Genomic DNA, 20,580 nt, shown 5'->3' on the forward strand with positions numbered 1-20,580 from the left:
TTGGGACAAGCCATGGAGCCACACAGGGTCCCAAGTGTTCTGAATGGTAAAAATGCCTACCTCAGATGGTTGATTGCAGAAACTGTTTGCAAAGGGAGTTTAAGATCAGTTAGGATGTAGTGATGACAATGTTGATACCCCTGAGGGTGTTACTGCAAGGAAACTTGAAACGGGATTGGAGTGTACAGGTGGTTGAGTCCTGGTTCTGTGATCCCTTAGTGTCTGGTCTTCCATGGGCTTGTGCTCCTGAAAGTGCCACGCCTTAGCAGAAAAGAAGGGAAGAATTGCTCCTGAAATTGAGAGGGAAGTCCCGTGGCTCCAGCCTTTGACACCTACAGCCTGGGGAGAGGCTGGCCAGGAGGACAGTGAAGATGAGAGGAATCTGAGTGAAGGTGGAGAGGAGAAACCCAGAGGAGGGTAGCAGGGTGGAGGGAGCATGTGGCAGGTTAAGCCCGCGAGTGGCATCTCTGGGGGGGGGGGGGGGGCGGGAGAGGTTGTTTTTGTGGGGGGGCTGGTGGTAGCAGATGTGAGCGTGCTGTGTCCACCTAAAAGGTCATGGCTATTTTTAGGAAGTGGGTGACAAGGCGTGTTTCTGTTGAACTCAACATTAGTGAGCACCCACTGTCTGCCTAGCCTTGTGCTGTGTGCATAAAAGCAAAGGCCACCCCACTCACCCTAGTTTGTCCCCCTGGATTCTCCTGAGACATGAAACACTGGATAAGAACCAGGTCTGGAGAGTGGGCATGATCATGAGTTCAGTCTTGGACATGTAGCGTTTGACGTGCCTCTGAGGTACCAAGTAGGCAGGTATGTGGGGGGCTTTGGAGGGGTCTGGGCTAGAGGGACATTTTTTTGTCCGGATTGTATCTGATTTAAGGCATGATGAGATTGAGGAACTCACCTTGAAAGCTGAGTCAAGGAAGATGAGCCTATAAAGGAGCCAGAAAAAGAGCAGTCCATGAGAGGGAAGGAAAAGCAGGACAGTGTCAGATCACAGAGGCCAGGGTGAGTCCACCTCAGTAGGAGGAATGGCCAGCGGTGTCCATTGTTGCTGTGGGAAGCGACAAGGAGGATATTCGGCACTTTATTTAGCCAGGGCAGTTTTGGTGGGATGTTGGAGCAGAAGCCAGACTGGGATGAACGGGTGCAGGAGCTGTAGGAGGTGGGGATCTGGGGATACTGAGTGTAGACAGGCTTTGAAAATGTTGGCTTTGAAAGGAAGAAGAGGGATTGGGTGGTGCTGCAGGAGGCCTGCACTGAGGGGATATTTGTTTCTGTTTCTCAATTCATTCTTTTATTCCCATTCCACCTAGGAAGTTAGCACAGTGGGTGGCCTGCAGCCAAGGGTCTCTCCCTGTGTCCCTCTGTGTCATGTAGACAAAGGCACCTGTAAATGTTTGCTTCTTTCACAGAATGGATTCATACTGCACACCTTACTCTGTAGCTTGTGTTTTTGATTAATTTATCATGGGCAGTAACTCTGGGTTTGCATTCCTCCAGGTCAGTAGCAGCTGTGGAATGTTCTATAGTGCAGATGGACCATAATTTATATAACTTTTCCCTTATCGATGGGCACTGAGACTGTTGACTGTTTTTGTAACTTGAAATTGGAATTGGAATGTCATTGAATGTATTTATTTATAAGGAAGAGTTGACATTTTTATGACATTAAGTTTTCCAAATCAGGGACAGATCACAGGCCTTGTAATACATCTTTGCGATATATTATGAATGGGAATCCAACTGGATATGCTAACTGGAAAATAATTTTTTGTGTGTCCTTTCCACTTTTTTCTGTTTGTTGGTCCTTAATTTCAGCCTTTATCATTATTCATTCCTTCTTTTGGTTATTTTGTTGCTCTACTTTTAATATCTAAATTGGTTCATTTATTTTTAGTCTTTTAATTAATTTTTTTAATGTCTTTTTTTTTTAATGTTTTATTATTTATCTTTGAGAGAGAGAGACAGAGCATGAGTGAGGGAGGGACAGAGAGAGAGGGAGACACCGAAACCAAAGCAGGCTCCAGGCTCCCAGCTCTCAGCACAGAGCTCAACGCGGGGCTTGAACCCATGAACCCTGAGATCATGACCGGAGCCGAAGTCAGACACTCAACCAACTGAGCCACACAGACGCCCTTACAATCCGCAAAGATAAGCGTGATGAACGTGTATACACCAACCACGGATGCCAGATTAATACATCTAGAATAAATATAAGTACAGCTTGACTTAAATAAAGATCATAATGAGAAATTTTTGGAGCACCTCTGATAATTGATAGATACTCAAGGAAATGCAGAGAAGCTCAAGTTAACAGATACATCTAGAGTATGTGTCCCACAGAGAATACACAGCCTTCCCCGTCTGTGAAACCTTCTGGTATGGGTCATGTAGTTGCCACAAAGAAAATCTTAATACAGCCCAATGAGAAGAAATTTTCCTGATCACATTTAGTAATTATAACCCAATAAAAGCCCCAGTCAACATTAAAATATGATCATACTGCTCCACGAAAATACTCAGAAACCCAGGATGCTGTCTTCTAAAACATCCTTGGATCAAAACTGATCTACATGGTGGGGCGTCTGGCTGGCTCACCTGGAAGAGCATGCGACTCTTGATCTCAGGGTTGTGAGTTCGAGCCCCATGTTGGGTGTAGAGCCACCCAGGCGCCCCAATATGTGTATTTTTTAAGAGAGTAAGTGAAAGGCTCAGAAATGTAGAGGGAGGCATCAGCTAGGGGTTTTCCAATGTTTTGCACGTTTTACAACGTGGTCTGTTTAGTTTTCTTTCAGGTTTGTGTGGAGTAGGTGGTGCTCAGGTCTCCCCCACCTGCTTCTCAGCTCCCTGATAATCATGAAATAATCCAGTCCCAACTTCTTAGGAGGGATGGGTAAAGTAAGATTTGCCTGCAAGCCCCAAGGACAGGCCCAGGTGCCGCATCTCTCCATATCTGCCCCTTCCTTTATGTCCAAAGTCACAGTCAGCTCTGACTGGCAATTACACTGTTCCTTCCTCGTTTGGGACAGCACGTGACCCTTCTCGATTCCACAAGGTATGTGACAAAACAGTCAGTACACAAAAATGTCCGAGGGCCCAATGTCAGATACAAAGACGTGGGCCCCCAAATCTTACACCCTTTTGTATCTTTGTGTTTTAAGTCACATCAGTGATTTCAGGGGAAATCCTAGCGAGTAGTTTTCCAAGTCCTGTATTTGCAGGTAAAGGCAAAAGGCTGAAAAACAGGCTGGAAAAAACCCTCAGCCTGCTGAGGCAGGGTTATTGAAACAGTCTTCAACATATTTTTAATATAAGTATTTCCACTAATAGTTTTTCTTTCTGTTTACCTAATACTGTTTACATACTATATCTATCTATCTATCTATAGAGAGACATATATATTTTTTTATTTTTTTATTTTATTTTATTATTTTTAGATTTTATTTTTCTAAGGGGCTCCTGGGTGGCTCAGCAGTTGAGCGTCTGACTTTGGCTCAGGTCATGATCTGACAGTTCATGAATTTGAGCCCAATGTGGGCTGCTGTCAGCGTAGAGCCTACTTGGGATCCTCTGTCCCCCGCTCTCTGCCCTTCCCCCTCATGTGCATGCACTCTCCCTCTCTCTTTCAAAAATAAACATAAAATTTTATTTTTGTTTTTATTTTTTTAAGTAATTTCCACACCCAATATGGGGCTGGAACTCATAATCCCGAGATCAGGCGTTACCCGCTCCATCAACTGAGCCAGCCAGGCCCCCCCACCCCCACCCCACATACCAGATATTCTTGATTTTATTCCTTGCATCTTGTTTTCTGTTCATTATTTATTATACTTGGATGTTATCACTTTTCTGATTTCTGCTGACTTGCTTCGGTTTCTCATCATCCTGCTTCCCTAACCTACCTGCATTAGGATTCGGGTGTGGTCATGGATTGAGAGAGGAGCTCCTCTCTTCAGAAATTGAAGGCCCGAGTCAATGTCCGCTCCATGAGATGGTGCGGGCACCAGGCTCCTTCTGTAAAGTTGCTTCCAGCATTCTCCCGGGCTGTGGTTTTCAAATGTGAGCATATATAAGAATAATCTGGAAAGTTTGTTAAAACACAGGTTTCTGGGCCCCACCCTAGTTGCGACTTAGGAAGTCTGGGGTGAGGACTGGGAATTGTCATTTGTGACAGCCACCCGGGCTGTGTTGATGCGTCGGTCTGGGGGCCACCCTGGGTAGCCCTGCTCCAGGAGCTTCCCCTGCGTGCATGGCCCGGGACAGCAGACTTTCATGGCAGGACCCTGCTTAAGTTGCCAAGGGAGGCTTGGAAACCCAGTTCTTGTTTGAAGCCACCGTGTGCCAGGCAACAGTTTGTGCTCTGTTACGGAAGTAACAGAGGGCAGATGGTTGAGGGGGACAACCAGAAGTTCCTGGGACACCACCCACTGCTGTCTATAATTTGAACTCCTGCTGTGCTTATCAGTCTTGCCATTGGCTAAGCCCCTATCCCTCAGGTTAGGAAGTAGGAATGGTCTGTCGCTACAGTGGCAGGCCAGCTCGCGGTGCTGGGCGTGGCAGCCTCCCACCCGTGGGCTCGAGAATGAACAGGCAAGCAGCTGCTGCCGCCACTTTGCTGATGCTCTGAGAATCATTGCTCCTTCTGGGCTGTCTCCAGGAGTCAGGTCTGGCGGCCGCACATCCTGTCGCTTGGAGCCACCTCCTGACCTTACAGGCCGCGCAGGGATTTGGATGCCCCTCCAAGACCCAGCTTTGGGATGGAGAGTATCTTGCTGTGCTTCCTCCTCCTGGCTCACCTTTCTCAACTCCAGGTATTAGGCGTAGGTGACTATTTCCAGGAGAGCTTGGGGGAAGAGGCCATTTAAACTCCGAACGGACCCCAGAGAGGTCAGAACAAGTGGCCACCAACCCCCACTCTCTGCTGTTATTAATTCATAGGGAGGGAAACAATGTCCCAGAGGCTTCCGCGGAGCAAAGGTTGTCTTCTGTGCTGCTCGATTTTACGGGAATTTATTTGGGAGGCCGCAGAGTCACTTCCTTATTGACAGCCTGTACATTTCCCCAGCCCATTCTCCAGCCCGGGAAAGTGGGTTGGAGCCCAGAAGTGTGCTGAGTGGAGGGGAGCCCCCGTGGGCCATTAATGCATCAGCCTGGAAGTCAAAAGACATGGTTCTAGTCTGTGTCCTGCCCCTAGTCAATTCTGAGACGTCAGGCAGACCTCTTCTGCTCTCTGGGTCTTGGTTCCCCACTGTAGTAAAATAGGCCGGTTGAAGCAAATGATTTCATGAAGCCCGCTTCCAATTTCAGTATTCTAGGATTCCTGCGTCATCCAATGCTAGCACCCCGGGAATTGACTTTTTATTTCTAAGAGGTATCTTTCAGAACTGGCTTGCTCAAGTTCAGCCCCATGGTAAGGCCTGTACACCGTCCCATTGCCACTCTCCCAGCCTGCTTTGCCCAGAACCTCTCCAGGCTGGTCAGCCCCAGGTGCCAGGCCTCAGAGGACAGCCTGAGGCACTGCCTGGATAATGATTGACATAGGCTCCATCTAGTCTTAATTCTTGGCCTGTGGGTGGGGAGTTGAATGTTTAACCGCACCTCTCAGAGGGTTTTTGTTCAGTGCCTGGGAAAATGTGGTCAGGATCTGTGGAGTGCTGCCCGGTGGCTTTCTGGCTTGTTTCTGTGACTTAATGGCACTGTGCTCACACCTGAGAGGAGAGGCAGCTTCCCCATGAGGGCAGGGCACTGAGGCTCTGCGGTCCCTGCAGAGGGTAAGGCCACTTACCCCCTTTCTCCAGCAGAGTTAGGGGTGTTCATACACCCTCTCAAAACGCTTGAGGTCCTGCCTTGGTGTGGGAGGGAGAGAAGGGAATGTCCTTGATGAGTCCTCTCTGCCCCCGGAATTCCTGAAGCCCGTGCACCAGAAGCTTTGACCAAAGAGGCCATCAGAACAGGTGCCACCCAGGATGTGGAAGCGATGAATCAGGGTCCACTCGTATCCTGTCAACGTGTGAGGCCCTCGCTGTGCCCAGCCCTATGCTAGCCAGTGGCAGGAGGAGGAGGGGCCTATCCTACAGCCTGGACACTCGCTCTTCCCCTAGGAAAAAGTAATTCTGGCCCTGGCACTAGTTGGGTGTGTGACCCTTGCCTGTCAGTCGTCTCTAAGCCTTAGCTCCCTTAAGGTGACACTACCGATCTTGAGGGAACATTGTGACGATTAATGAGGTGATCTATTTTGAGCTAATATGTGTGCCTATCATAGGTACTGGAAAAGGGGGAGTATTGTTAGAGCACTGGAGAACATAGAAAACGTTTTAGGCCAAGTGCTGATAAGTTCCAGGAAGAGCGGTCATTATGCGTGGAGAGATTCGGGTAGGCTTCCTGAAGGGGGTGGGGGGGGGGGGCTCTATCTTGGCTAAAGGAAGGCTAAGACTGACCCAGCCTTAAGGAAGGGATAAAGGAGACAAGGAGGACAGACCAGGTAGAAGGAACTGCCTGAACAGAAGTCCTGAAGATGAGAAGTGCCAAGAAAATGCCCTGGCTGAGCCACGGACATGCCATTTCCTGTGAGTCTTTCCATCGCCCATAGACCTCCAGGAGCCTGCCATTTTCCTGCCATGGCACAGTGTGTCCCTTGGCCCAGGGCCCTTTGGCAAACCTTAGGATCCCAGCTACACAGGGGTCAGCCCATACTTGAGCTCTAAAAGAGAATCTTCACGGATCTTTATAGATCTCTGATCTATAGGCTCTGGTGGGGATTTCTTTCCACTTCAGCAGTAAGAAGGTTGGCCAGAACTTTGTCACCGTTAAGCCGCTGGTAAGTATAATTTGAAGGAGAGGTTTCCTGGGGCTTGTAGGTGAGTGGGGAGTGCCTCAGCCATTTGGACCTGGGATAGATACTGTCTCCTGTCTCCTAGGCTTGAAGGGACTGAGCCTCTCCAAAGCCATTTGAACAGCCACCGCCTTCAGTCTTGTCCGCTACCCCTCTTCCCCTACTTCACTGTGAGAGAGGATCTGTGATAGGCCTTGGGCTTTCATATGGCTCGTTGTATCTTAACTGGCAGGGCCCTGGGTGACACCTGTCCCTTTGACTATGTGTGCAGGTGCCTGGGACTGTGCAAGTGGGGAACAGTGAGCAGCTGAAGCAGGCACACCTGGCCGAAAGGGTAGCTGCTGCCTCCCTAGCCATGTGCTCCCATCAGGAAGTTTAGGACCCGTGTTACCAGATCTCCTATTTTTCCATTAAAACAAAACAAAACAAAAAAACAGGGATGGCTGGGTGGCTCAGTCGGTTAAGCATTCGACTCTTGGTTTTGGCTCCGGTCATGATCTCGTGGTTTGTGAGTTTGAGCCCCATGTGGGGCTCTGCGGTGACAGCGTGGAGCCTCCTTGGGATTCTCTTTCTCCCTCTCTGCCTCTCCCCCGCTTGTGCTATCTCTGTCTCAACATAAATAAACATTAAAAAAAACTTTAAGTCAGGCCCAGAGTCTCTTTTATGCTCTTCCCCCTCCCCACCAGGAAATAAGTGTGAGCTACAAAACCTTCACGGAGCCCCAGGTTCTGGGCAGCACACGTCCACGACCGTGGATCCCTCGCAGGCTCACCCATTTAATAGGTGAGGGAGGGAGAGGCCCAGGAGAGCCTTAGGTTGACCAAGACCCTTCAGAGGGAAGCTGGTTGTCTAGACTCTTCTCCCACCTTCCTCTCCCAAAGAATGCATTTCCTCATTCTCAGCCGGAATCTCCATTCTTACTAGGAATGGCTCCTAAAGCGCTTGTGGGTAACTTCCTGCAACTGCTTTATTGTGTGTGTCCACAGCCAGAACGAAAGCCCGGCACAGGAAAGCCCGACTTTGTGTTCTCCTCTTCTTTCCCCACGATGGTCTAGCCCAGCCCCGGCGCCTCTTTGAGCCCAGGAATGGCATTACCTTGAAGCTAATGGAATTTAAGCTTTGGCTTCGGGGGACACCCCTACCCCCACCTCACTTGCCTTGGCCCTTCCACGAGAGGGGCCCTGGCAGTGGATTCACAAAGTCCTATCATTTTGTAAAATTTGCAAAACATTTTATCATTTCTTTTTTTTTTTTTTTTTTAATGTTTATTTTTGAGAGAGAGAGAGGCAGGATGCGAGCAGGGGAGGGGCAGAGAGAGAGAGACACACAGAATCCGAAGCAGACACCAGGCTCTGAGCCGCCAGCACAGAGCCTGACTCTGGGCTTGAACTCACGAGCTGTGAGATCATGACCTGAGCTGAAGTCAGATGCTTAACCCAGACACCCTGACATCGTGTCATTGCTTAAGGAGGGCCCCTAAAACTGTATAAGTTCCAGACCTCCCCAAACCAGGACCAACTCCTGTAGATGCAGCGGCTGACTGGTGTCCTACCTTTTGGACAGTGAGCTCTTGTCTTGGAGGCAGGAGGTGGGGGTCCTGGGTCGGCCCTCTTGAGATCTTGTTATGTCACCTAGGCATGTCCCTTCTTCCCTCCTGGTTGTCAGTGTCCCCGTTTGTGAAATGAGGGCTGAGGTGGGGTGGGTAGGAATGAACTGAGTCATCGCTAGGGGGGAGTGAGCTCTGGTGCCCTAGTTGGTGGGGTCCTGGCCAGTTTGAGTGTGATTGCCTGCCTGTGCAGAGCTTTTCCCTCCCCAGAGCATTTGCATTCCTGGCTGGGTGTGTCTGGCCTGGCCATACAGAACCCGCTCGGAGCCCCAAGTCTCACCATGGTGATTCATTTTGACTGATAATACAAGGGAGCAAAGCTTTATTGAGCTCTTATTCCCAGACATACAGGAGAGGCGAGCACCTGCTCCTCCCTTTCTCGGTTGGAATGGTTTTTCTCTGGTCTTGGTGGTTTATTGCTTCCCATGTCAAAGAAAGCTTGCCAAGTTACATAGACTTGTTCACGAATCTTTTACACAAGGAGGGCAGGGACCTTTTCAAAGAGAACACGATGGGAGGATCTGGAAAGAAGGAGATCATTGTATGCATTAGTTTTCTATTGTTGCCATAACAAATTGCCACAAACTTGGTGGCTTAAAACCACACACAGTTTTTTGGTGGTAAAATATATAAAAGATAAAATTTACTGGGGTGCCTGTATGACTCAAGTCAGTTACGTGTCCGACTTCGGCTCAGGTCATGATCTCACAGTTCATGGCTTTGAGCCCTGCATCGGGCTCTGTGCTGATGGCTCAGAGCCTGGAGCCCGCTTCAGATTCTGTGTCTCCCTCTCTGTCTGCCACTCCCCTGCTTGCACTCTGTCTGTCTGTCTCTCTCTCTCTCTCTTTCTCTCAAACATAAATAAGCATTTAAAATATATATATACGTTTTTTAAAAAACATAAAATTCACCATTTCAAGCACTTTTCAAAGGTGTGTGGCTCCACCGCATTACGTACATTCACATTGTTGTGCGACCATCGCCACCACCCACCTGCAGAACTTTTTCATCTTCCCAAACTGGAACTCTGTCCATTAAACAGAAGCTCCCCAGTCCCCACTCCTCCCAGGCCCTGGCACCCACAGTTCTTGAATTTGGCCACTCCGGCACCTCTTTCCTGGAAGTGGGATCACACAGTATTGGTCTTTTCGTGATGGGCATATTTCACTGAGCATCACGTCCTCAGCGTTCATCCCTGTTGTAGCACACGTCTGAATCTCCAAATCTCCTTCCCTTTTAAGGCCGAGTAATATTCTGTCATGTGTTGTGCACAGCATTTTGTTCATTCATTCCTTCTCATGGGCATTTGGGTTGTTTCCACCTTTTGGCGCTTGTAAAGTGCTGTGGACAGTGGTGTGCTCGTGTGTTTGGGTCCCTGCTTTCTGGTCTTCGGGGTCTGTGACCCCAAAGTGGAATTACCCTGCCGTCTGCCACAGCGGCTGCACCATTTACCGCTCAACCTTTCTGTCTTACGCTTTTGTCTCACAGGCCTCGTGGTGTTTGTTGGGCAGGGTTGTGTCTTTTCTGGAGGCTCTAGAGGAGAACGCACCCCTGTCTTATGAGGTTCTAGAGGCCGTCTGCATTCCTTGGCTCATGGCCCCTTCCTCCACGGTGCTTCAAATCCATCCTCTTTGTTCTTCCTTTTCATCCTTTTTAAAATTTTTTTTTAACGTTTTATTTATTTTTGAGACAGAGAGAGACAGAGCATGAACGGGGGAGGGCAGAGAGAGAGGGAGACACAGAATCGGAAGCAGGCTCCAGGCTCCGAGCCGTCAGCCCAGAGCCCGACGCGGGGCTCGAACTCACGGACCGCGAGATCGTGACCTGAGCCGAAGTCGGACGCCCAACCGACTGAGCCACCCAGGCGCCCCTGTTCTTCCTTTTCATCCAGCCAGGAAGGGGCCTCCGCTCAGGAAAGGACTCATGTAATTAGATCAGGCCCACCTGGGTGGTCTAGGCCAACCTCCCCATCTCATAATTGGTAACCTTGATCATATCTACAAAGCCCCTTTTGCCATGTAAGGTAACATGTTCACACGTTCTGGGGGATCAGGGTGTGGACTGTCTGGGATATTTTTGAAGGACCTAATTAAGGAACGTGATGGTGCCTTGATCTCAGGCTTTGAAAAGCCCTCCTCCTTACCAACATTGTCCTGGGACACCCCATGGTTGTATAGTTGGTTAGGCACGCCCCTCCTGTGTGGGCTGGACACCTGGTAGGTGAGTACCAGACACTGACCAAGTTGGGGTGTATGTCCAGGATCTTCGATGACCCTTTTCCCCCTTTCCGAACATCGCCGCCTGTCCTCTTGGCCTCTTGGGAGAGACCAGCACTGTGTGAGTTGGTCACAGAGTTAAGAGAGCTGTCCCATACTTGACAAAGTTTTTTTTTCTTTTATTGCTTCCTTCAGTACTCACGGCAACTCCACAGTAGGTGGGCAGGTCGTATCTTTGCAGACAGCATCGAAATTGAGAGAGGTAGAGCTGCTCCAAGAAGGTCACACAGCAAGTGGTGGAGCCAGGACCCAGATCCTAGCTTCCAGGCTAATGTTTTTTAGGGAGAAAGTTGAAATTACCTGAGTGCCTACTATATGCTAATAAGCTGCATGGTGGGTAGCTTTGTATATGGGTATCAGTGTATCGAATCCTTCCAGCCACATAGTTGGATAGATGTTTCTTCCCCAATTTTCCCGGTAAAGAAAAAGTCTCAAAGGGGTCAAGCAATATGCCCAAGGTCACCCAGCCAGCAAGTGGTAGAGCTAGACTTGGAATCATTGTCGTCGGGCTCAAAACCCCGTGTGTCACCCTGGTTCCTCCTCAGCAGTGTTAGAAGATGATATCAGATCTGTGTGGGCTGTGGGCAAAACTCATACGGCAGAGCCGAGATGTTTCTTGTGACTGTCCTGTGATATTTGTGGCTCTTGATGGGGGAGCGTGGGTTGTGTGAAGACGGGGAACTGGTTTAGGGTACGGGAGGGAGAGCAGTTGGTGGTAGCAGGACCTACAGAGTATCTGGGGATGGACGCTGGTGATGCTTAGGCTACAAGACGTGGGATGAGCCACTCGGCTTCCTCTTTCCCCACTCAGAGGCGGGGTCCAGGGAAGGAACTCCCCAAGTTGCCTTCCTGCGAGCCACTGAAAGGCTGTGTTGCACAGACAGTAACCGCTCTGGGGTGTGGATGCGCTGCACCCCTGGGGGCCCAGGTGATCCTGGGGAAACGGCCTTGGGTTGGACTTTGCAGGAAAGGGCGAGGGACTTGAGAGCGAAGGGGGCAGCCAGGAGGGCCCAGGCATCCCTGGCACTCGTGCCTGACTAACGTCTGCGGGCCCCTCCTCCTTGTTTCTCAGGTGGTTCCAGGAGCAGCCCCTCTTGCTCAGGTGGCGTAACCAGGAGGCGCCTCCCCAGGCGGAAGTGGTGAGGCAGACACAGACCTGGCTCTCAGCCTGAACTGCACTTGGAAACACAGCCCACAGTTTCCCTTTTTTGGGGTGGGTTTCCTCAGGTCCTGACCGTGACTTGGACTTTTCACTGCCACTGCGTCTGTCACAAGACCCTTGGCATCGGCAATGACCGAGGCCTGAGCCCTTGTCACGTTCTGGGCTTTGGGTGTGAGCCAGACGGTGACACCATATCTGGGTTCACCTTCATTTTCCATCGCTCAGAAATCCCGAATCGGGGATCGGCCTTTGACTGAGCGTCGGCTCTTCCCGAAGCCCGTTCGGCGCGGTGTCAGAGGGAACCGTCCCGTGAACAGGAGCGAGCCAGGTTTGTCGGAGAGCTGTGCTGTGGTCTCTCTCATCCCAGCTGAGATGAGAGAAAATGGTTTCCGTTAGCGCGGGGCCCAGGTAGAAGTGTCGACGCCAGTTCCTGGGTGCCTGCGGGGCTGGAGCTTTATGCAGGGGCGCGGGGGCTCTTCCCCAGCACCCTCCTCCTGAGCAGGTTTCATCTCCAAGAGGCCTTTTCAGAGATGCTCTTCTCCACCCCCCCCCCATCAGCTTCTTGCCTCTGTTTCCCCAGCCCCTGCCATTCCTGGGGCTTGCACCAGGCCCCCCAGGGCACCCAGGTGTGCAGAGGGAAAGGAAAGAAAACTTTGCCAGTCTCATGTTCGTGATTTTTCCTTGGGGAGATGAGAACATCCAACACAGCCATTCCCAGGACCTGCTGCTCCCAGGGCTGGGCTTGGTGTGAGAGAAGGGACTGGTGGACTGGATTCTACTCTTCACGTCCTCTGCCCCCACCTCTAGTTTTGCTCCCCAACTCTACACCCTGTCCCCTCTGCCCGCACACTTCTCATCATGAGTGTTATCAAATGGTCTGGGGGTCTCTGGGACCCTCTAACTCTGTTTGCTGTTTTATACCAGGGAAAGAGATATAATGAAAGGTTAAGTGGTACAAGGAGAACATTTCTGATATTAAACTGTTACTGTCCCCAGTTTACAGATGTGGAAAAGTGAGGATCAGAAAGCTTAGGTAACCTGCCCAAGGCCACACACCTAGTAGAGATCAGGACTGGAATTTGAACCCGTGTAGTCTGGCATCAGAGTTCATTTCTTCCCACCACCCTATCCTGCCTTTGGTGGAGCACCTGGGATCGCAGTGAGGCTTGATGGTCCCAATTCCTAATCCCATACTCTTCCATCAACTGGTGTGTTTTAGTTTTTGAGATACTAGTTTCTGGGGCTGGAGGAAGTATAGTATAGCCGGGTGGGGGGGGTGGCGGGGGGAGGGCAGTGAAAGGCCTGGGCTTTGGAGTCTGACTGCTTGGGTGTGAATCTTGGCTCAGTCATTTGCTAGCTGTAACATTGGGCAAGTTTCCTAATCTCTCCATACCTCAGTTTCCTTATCTCTAATAGGGTATCATTATTTTAGTGTTTTGTAGAATTGTTGTAAAGTTGAATTCCACATAAAGCACGTAACACAGTGCCTAGCACATAATTATTCAATAAATGGTAACTGTTGTCATGATTGCCTAATAAGTTTGGGAAATTTGGGGATAAAGTTAAGTAGGCTCCTTTGTTACAGGATTTCTCAGAGCCTTTATTATGCTATTATGAATTGGCACTTTGGGGAGGGGATGTGGTAGGCAGCATTTTCCAAAGTTTTTGGACAACTGATCTCTCTCTCTTTGCATCCGTCTAAATTCTCAACTTGCAAGATATTAAGCTGGTGTCCAAGAACACAGTTCAGGAAACACTGAACAGTACATCAAGCTGCCTGTTTCTGCTTGCTAAGGCTGAGCTGGGGGTGGGGGGTCCAGGTCAGTGCTGAGCCAGCTCTGAATGACTGTATGTGGCATAGCTCTAGCCTGTACCTGGCTTCCCTCCTACCCTGTAGGTGTGGGGAGAGGGAAGTGGTGTGAGCCTAGGCACCTGAGGATCTCTGGAGCCTTCTGGCCATAAGGAATGGCCTTGGCAAACCCTGATTCAGAGCATATTTACTGCATTTCCTTCTGCCCTGGGAAGAGGGCCCTGAAAGTAGGTCTCCAGTGGCGGGACCGACTGGGACCACCAAACAAGCCAGCCTAGCTCAGGATGAAGTGGCCACAGGTTTTGCAGCGTGGCTGTGTTAGGAGAGAGCAGGCAGCAAGCAGAGTTCTACCACGGACCCTCTCCCTGGTGTGTTAGTGGCTTGAGTAAACAGTGCCCCTGGTGTATTTTAGCTGCAAAACCAAAGGGGTTGGAAATTAGATATTCTTCAAGGTCACTTCCAGTGTGAACATTTGGGAGTCTATAGACCTAGGACTGGAGTAAAAATCTAAAGACCCCTTTAGGAGTCCTAGAATGCAAAAGGAAGGACAAGCCCTGAGAGGTAAAGCCCTCCCCCCAGCCCCCCTCCCAATCCCACTTCACGCCCATGGGTTAGTGAGGTCTGCGGAGATCTGGATGGACCTGGCTCCTGGTCACATTTGGGATCCTTTTCCATGTAAGATTCTTGGAAGTGGATTACTTTGGGTAGGTGTTTCTGCTTGCTTTGGGCTTCATTCGCATCCTGTCTGGGTCATTGTCTCCTGTTGTCCTGCCCACTAACCCAGGGAGAATGGCCCACCACTCCTGGGGCAGTGTATGGAGGCCAGAAGTTGCTCAGACTGGCTGGGGGCGAACTAACTTTATCTCCGCAAACAGTGCCAGGTAAGAATGTGCACCATTAATTACACCCGAGTCTGCCCAAACCTAGCCTTGCACTGGAGCGAGGAGAGTTTACAGATAAGCAAATAAATCTCTTGCTTTAAAACAATTGTATACACATAGGAACATACATAAACCACACACGCGCGCACGCATACACATGCATTTATGTGTATGTTTTGGGGGAGGGGGTCTTGAATTATACATGAGAAACTGCTCAGCGGCAACCTTGGGTAGAGAGACCTTTTGTTTTCACTTTGTGTCTTTCTGGCTGGGTTTGAATTTCCCTACAATATGTTCTAATCTTTTTATTTTATTCTTTTATTTTAGTTTTATTTATTTATTTATTTATTTATTTATTTATTTATTTATTTTTAATGTTTATTTATTTTGAGGGAGAGAGAGGGAGAGAGAGAGCACGCGAGCATGAGCAGGGGAGGGGCAGAGAGAGAGGGAGACACAGAATCTGAAGCAGGCTCCAGGCTCCGAGCTGTCAGCACAGGGCCTGATGTGGGGCTCGAACTCACAAACCTTGAGATTATGACCTGAGCCGAAACCAAGAGTCGGACACTCAAATAACAGAGCCACCCAGGCACCCCTGTTCTTTTTTAATTCTATTTTCTATTTTTTTAAGTGTAATTTATATTTCAGAGCAGTTTTAGAGTCACAGCAAAATTGAGTGGAAAGTACATTACTATCAACAACTGTTATCAACACCCCTACCAGACAAGTACATTTGTTATAATTGATGAACCTACGTGGACACATCGTAATCATCCAGAGTCCGTAGTTTACCTTAGGGTTCACTTCTAGTGTTGGACATTCCCTGAATTTTAACTAATATACCCACCATTTTAGTATCATCCAGAGTATTTCACTGGCCTAAAAATTCCTCTGTGCTTTGCCTGTTCATCCCTCCCTATTCCCTAATTCCTGGAAACCACTGATTTTTTTTTTTTTTTTTTTTTTTTTTTTTTTTTTTACCCCTGATGAGTTTTGCCTTTTCCAGTCTGTCAAGAGTTGGAATCCTGCAGTATGTAGCCTTTTCTCATATGCACTGCATGTCTTTTCGTGGATTGACAGCTCATTTCTTTCTAGCACTGAATAATATTCCATCATCTGGGTATTCATCCATTCACCTACTTAAGGACTTCTTGGTTGCTTTCAAATGTTGACCATTTTGAATAGAGGTGCTGTAAACATCTGTGTGCAGGTTTCTACGTGGACCGGTTTGCAACGCACTGGGGTTAGTACCAAGAATTGCCGGATTATAGGGTAAGATAAGAAGCTGCCAGACTCTTCCAAGGGGTCTGTCCCCTGTTGCACTCCCACCAGCAGTGAGCAGGAGCTCTGGTTGCTCCCCGGCCTCACCAGCATTTGGTGTTGTCACTGGGTGGGATTTGGGGCATTCTGATAAGTGTGTAATGGTATCTCGTTGTTTAATTTGCAATTCCCTAATGTCTGATGGGGAGCATCTTTTCATCTGCTCAAATGCCGTCTGTGGGTCTTCTTTGGTGAGGTGTCCAGGCCTTTGGCCCATTTTTAAAAATCAGGTTGTTTTCTTACTGTTGAGTTTTTAAGCGTTCTTTTCTATATTTTGGATACAGCCCTTTATCAGATGTGTCTTGCATAAACTTTTTCTCCCAGTTGGTGGCTTGTCTTCTCTTCTTTTTGTTTTTAAAAATATATCAGCCGAGAATCATCTGAGCTGCATGACTTAAACTCTATATTTAAATTCTTGCATACAACCAGATTGAGGATTTAATATTAAAAGATGAATACACAAATGAATACTCCAGCCCCCAGGCTGGGGAAGGCCAATAGAGAGGTCATCCCCCAAAAGCTTCCACTCTGGTCCAGGCCTGCCTGGCTTGCTGCAGGGCACAGAGGGGCGGGAGGTCTCAGGGATGATGCTTTCAGGCCTCCCCTTCTGTTCAGCATTAGCCTGCTGCAAGCTCTGTCCCCCACCTGAGTCCCGTGCTGGCCTTCTGGGGAAGATACTTCTGTGTCCTTGTGCCCGGCATGGCACTGCCACCACCCAACCCTCCCTTTCTCTTCCATGTCCCGGAAAGTCAGCCTGGACACCAGGAGGTGTGCATAGCCCAGCCTTGCTGGAGGCTCCTGTCTCCCTCTCCCCTTGATGAGGTGGGGAAACAACGAGGCTCTCTGTTACGGGAGGGGGGCGAGTGAGCGGGAGGAGTAAGGTTCTCGTTCTGGATGATTTTGCCTCTTCTGCCAACACAGCATTTCTAGATTCCTGCGTTTGAGGACTCTGGCTCCTGTCCTTGTGGAGCCCTTGAAATGTAACCATATGCTTGCATACGTATACACAGCTTTAGGAAACAGGCCCTTTTACAGTCCTTGAGACTGTAGAGTATATAGTGTGTGCCTGCTGTATACTTTCAGCATTCGCTTTGATGGAATTATGAAGTGGGGTTCATGAGCAAATGGCTAAGGAAGAATTCTTGAGACGTTGTTGGTGCAAAAAGGTGATTTTATTATAGCACAGGGACAGGACCCATGGGCAGGAAGAGCTGCACTGGGGTTGTGGGGAGTGACTGATGATATACTTTTAAGTTTGTGGAGGGAGGGGGATAGAGATAAAGTGTGTTGTTTTTTTTTTAATTTTTTTTTTTTAACGTTTATTTATTTTTGAGACAGAGAGAGACAAAGCATGAATGGGGGAGGGTCAGAGAGAAGGAGACACAGAATCTGAAACAGGCTCCAGGCTCTGAGCTGTCAGCACAGAGCCTGACACGGGGCTCGAACTCACGGACTACGAGATCATGACCTGAGCCGAAGTCGGCCGCTTAACCGACTGAGCCACACAGGCTCCCCAAGATAAAGTGTGTTTTAAAGGAATTTGGAAGCAAGGCTTTCAGCGTTTTGAGGGGCTAGATGCTGTTGAGATAAGGTTACTTGTGGTTTGCAATAAAAGGCATGAAGGGGGGGGTGCCTGGGTGGCTCAGTCTGTTAAGCGGCCGACTTCGGCTCAGGTCATGATCTCACAGTCCGTGAGTTCAAGCCCCGCGTCGGGCTCTGTGCTGACAGCTCAGAGCCTGGAGCCTGTTTCAGATTCTGTCTCCCTCTCTCTGACCCTCCCCTGTTCATGCTCTGTCTCTCCCTGTCTCAAAAATAAATAAAACGTTAAAAAATTAAAAAAAAAAAAAAAAAAGCATGAAGGCAGCCATGAGCTCCTTGAGCAAGGTCACGCTCTGTGTATATCAGATGTGTGTCAGTGGGCTTCAGGTTGTAAGGAGATGTAATTCAAGCTACATTTCTCTTGCTTTTGTTTCCTCATCAGCCTGGCACTATGAGGCTCGGTTCTGATGCGATCCTGGGATGCCCAGGTCTAGGTGCTTGTCTTCAGGGCTTGCTATTGGGAAGAAAGGCTAGGCAGTATAAGCTAGAAGGTGTCCCAGTACCTGAAAGGAAAGAGTGTTTCCTGGAGTGTGGAGCGCAGAATCAGTTACATCAGAATCACTGGGGATGGGGATGGGGTGATTGTTTAAATTGCAGATTCCTCGGTCCTTCCCAGGTTGAAGGGCCCAGAATGACTGGGGCCACGGCACAGGCATTTTCAGTGAGCAGTCCAGACGATTCTCGTGCATGATGAAGCAGTGCTACCCAAAGTGTGGTCTACAGTCAAGCAGCATCGGCACCACCTGGAAGCTTCCATGTGGAAAATACAGAGTTGGAGGCCTGTCCTAGACCTACCGATTCAGAGACTGTGGGGAAGGGACCCAGCAGTCTGGGTTTTAACAAGTCCGATGGGGGATTGTTTTGCAGACTGAAGTTGGAGAAGCACAATTTAGCCAGAGACAGGCCACAGCTGGATGAAATCAAGTGTCCAGTGGCAGGTGGATGGCCCCAGTGAGGAAGCAGGGGTGGTGTTTGTTTCACACGGGCCCAAAAGTGGCAGGACTGGAGGCTGGACGTTCCCCAGAGACTGGTGTCTGAGAATTGGAGCAATCCTGAAAGAGGCCGGCTGCCTGCCTTGTGGAATAAGCTCTCTCCAGTGAGTCCCCGGGTCAGCGTCCTGACCAGAGCCACCGTAGAATGGGGGATATGCCCCAGTCTGTGAGACTTGCATCAGCAATGTGAAGCATTCCTCCCCAGGCACCTTTCTCCTTTGCTGAAGGACAGAAGTAGGAGAAGGGCCTGGTCAGTGCGGAAGATGCCATACTTGTGGACGCCAAAGAGAAAGCAGATCTGCTAGGTTGTAGCTCACCGTGTTCTCCTCTGCAGTGGAGGACGAGGGCTGGACAGGCCCTGGGAGAGGACGGTGAGGAGCCCCTAGCAGCCCTGCCTGAGCTCACCTCCGAGCGGGGATATGGCAGCCCCGGGGTGCCGGGAACACTTCTCCACCGAGTACAGCAGGCCCTGGTGGTGGCCTCTTTTTTAAAAAAAAAATGTTTATTTATTTTTGAGAGAGAGAGTGAGACAAAGGATCCGAAGCAGGCTCTGCACTGACAGCAGACAGCCCAATGCGGGGCTCGAACTACAAACCGAGATCATGTCCTGGGCCGAAGCTGGACGCTCAACCGACTGAGCCACAAGCCACCCAGGCACCCCCGGTGGTGGCTCAAAGTTACACAAAGACTGGACGATGAGCAGATTTCTTAATGTTCACAAAGGGGAAAGCATGTGGGCACTATGAGTCAGAGAGTTGGATCCCAGCATCCTCCTGGCTGGGTAGGCACTGGGGCCAGGGATGGTGCACCCCAAGGGTGCCCTAGGTCATCCAGCTGCCGTCGCCCTTCTCCTGGGGATTATTAGGCAGGTAAACCAGAGGACTCTAGGCATGGGCAGTGTGTTAGAATCCTCACTTGACGGAGGCCCTCTTTAAACCATCATGAAGTTGATGGGGACTCGTGTGTGGTGTTGTGGTAGAGTTGAGGGCCGGATAGCCGGCTGAGTGGCTGCACCTGCTGTTGTGGGGCTGGCGTGTGGTCGGCAGTGACAGTTCAAGAGTGTGGTCCTTGGCCCTTTTCTCCCAGTTACTTGGAAGAAAGCAGATGTCATGCTTACCAAATCAGCGGCTATAAAACCAAACTGAGCATGAAGATGTTTGATATCGGAATGTCCGCACGTCAGCAGGCTGAGCAGCAGGCTGAATAATCGGGAGTTTAACAGGAATCCGCATCAGGTCTCCTTGTCCAGAACTTTCTCTCAGTGTACCCCCCAGAGAGGCAGGGAAGAGGGAGGCGGTGGTCCTGTCCTGCCCTGTACTCTTGGGGGACCACAACTGGGGCCTTTGCTTCTAAAGAGGGCTCCGCGACAGAGAAGGGAGTGAGTTGCAGACCGGAAGTGGTGGGGAAATGAGGCTGCTTGCAGGAGAGGGCGTGGACTGGAGGTGGACTCACAAGGGGAGGGGAAGACCCGGGGATGAAAGCCTGCTCCCCGGACATGGGTTTAGACCCGGCTTACTGACAGGGGACAAATTTAGACTCTTGCTGGGAAGTCTGCAAAGCCCTCCTGGGAATGAGTGCCATCACTCCGGGAGCAGCCTGAGGCTGCCCTGTGGTCCTGCCCTGGGCGGGGACACACTAGTGGATCCTCTGGGTCTGGGTCCCCTGGTACATTTATGTAATAATGCTAACCCCAGGCTCTGAGCCAGGCTGCCTGGGGCTGAATAGACCCTGTGTGAGTTATTTAAATCTTGGAAGGACAGCCATGGCCTCAAGTGAGCTCAGAAATCCGCACCTGAATCAGGCCTTTTTTAAAGCTGTTGTTTTAATAGGCAATACATGCATGTGGCAAAAAAGTGTAAATATAAACCGTAAGCTTCATTTCTATTCCCAGTTTTCCCTTCCAAAGGCAACCGGGGTTACCAAGTTTCTTGTTTATCATTCCAGGGATGGTGTGTGTGTGTGTGTGTGTGTGTGTGTGTGTATACATATACACCACTGAGTTTATATGTTTACATTTTTTTTAAAGATGTTAGCTTCTAATAGCCAAATTATGGAAAGAGCCTAAATGTCCATCAACTGACGAATGGATAAGATGTGGTTTA

At 49.6% G+C, this 20,580-nt stretch overlaps 1 protein-coding gene across 2 annotated transcripts in view; it reads left to right on the forward strand.

Moving 5' to 3' along the window:
- ANXA11 (annexin A11) overlaps positions 1-20,580 on the forward strand; it is a 44,960-nt gene that overhangs the window by 3,159 nt on the left and 21,221 nt on the right. The gene's annotated exons all lie outside the window — the stretch shown is intronic.

This window comes from Panthera pardus, unplaced genomic scaffold (assembly GCF_024362965.1).
Source record: "Panthera pardus isolate Hobbes unplaced genomic scaffold, ASM2436296v1 HiC_scaffold_22, whole genome shotgun sequence".
Lineage (NCBI taxonomy): Eukaryota > Metazoa > Chordata > Mammalia > Carnivora > Felidae > Panthera > Panthera pardus.